Raw genomic sequence first — 845 nt, 5'->3', positions numbered from 1 at the left:
CTGGCACACACACTAACACACACACACACACACACGGACCCCCACACACATTGACACCCACCCTACACTGACACCTCCCCACACACTCCACCCCACCCACATTGATATAAATTCATACATGATATATGTAAATACTTCCTTGTGTACGTGTTTGTGTGTGTGTGTCAGTGTGTGTGTGTGCCATTGTGTGCGTGCGCGTGTAGCGTCTTTGTATGAAATCCATTCAAGAATTCCTCGTCTCGTCCAAAGATTTCCATATTTCTTCATATTGTCATTATGACGTCACAATATCAGAAACGTCTTCTCCAAGACTTTCGTTTCCAATAATATTCAGTCTCTTTCAACCTTTCGCGGTGATTAGAGGCTAGGGAATGTGTGCGTCGGGGGACGCACTCGGACACCTGAAGACTAGAGTGAAGTCAGGGTCATCTTCACCTTGGTTTTGGTGTTTGTGGGGACATTTGGAGCGGACCCTCACAGGTGTGCCCTCCACACAATTGTTTCCTCATAACCTTCAGAAAACAATGGACATCTTTATGGCAATATTCTACAAATACCTCTCAGATAGCGTATATTACGACTCTATCGGAATTTAATGTGAGAAAACTAGAGGTCGCGCACACATAGATACGGACACACATCACAATTTATTTTCAAAATTTCAAGTTCCATTTTGTGGGTATATATGTTATGTGTGTCGGTATACATGTGTGTTCTTTCGCGACTTTTTGTTTTTCATATTATATTCCGATATAATCGCAATGTACAACATCTGAGAAGTATTTGTAGAAAATTTCTTTTAAAATATAGCCATTTTGCTGGAAGTTATCAGGAAACAAAGTCGG

The sequence above is a fragment of the Octopus bimaculoides genome, chromosome 16 (assembly GCF_046866305.1).
Source record: "Octopus bimaculoides isolate indiv1 chromosome 16, ASM4686630v1, whole genome shotgun sequence".
Classification (NCBI taxonomy): domain Eukaryota; kingdom Metazoa; phylum Mollusca; class Cephalopoda; order Octopoda; family Octopodidae; genus Octopus; species Octopus bimaculoides.
Note: the sequence above shows the minus strand (reverse complement) of the source record.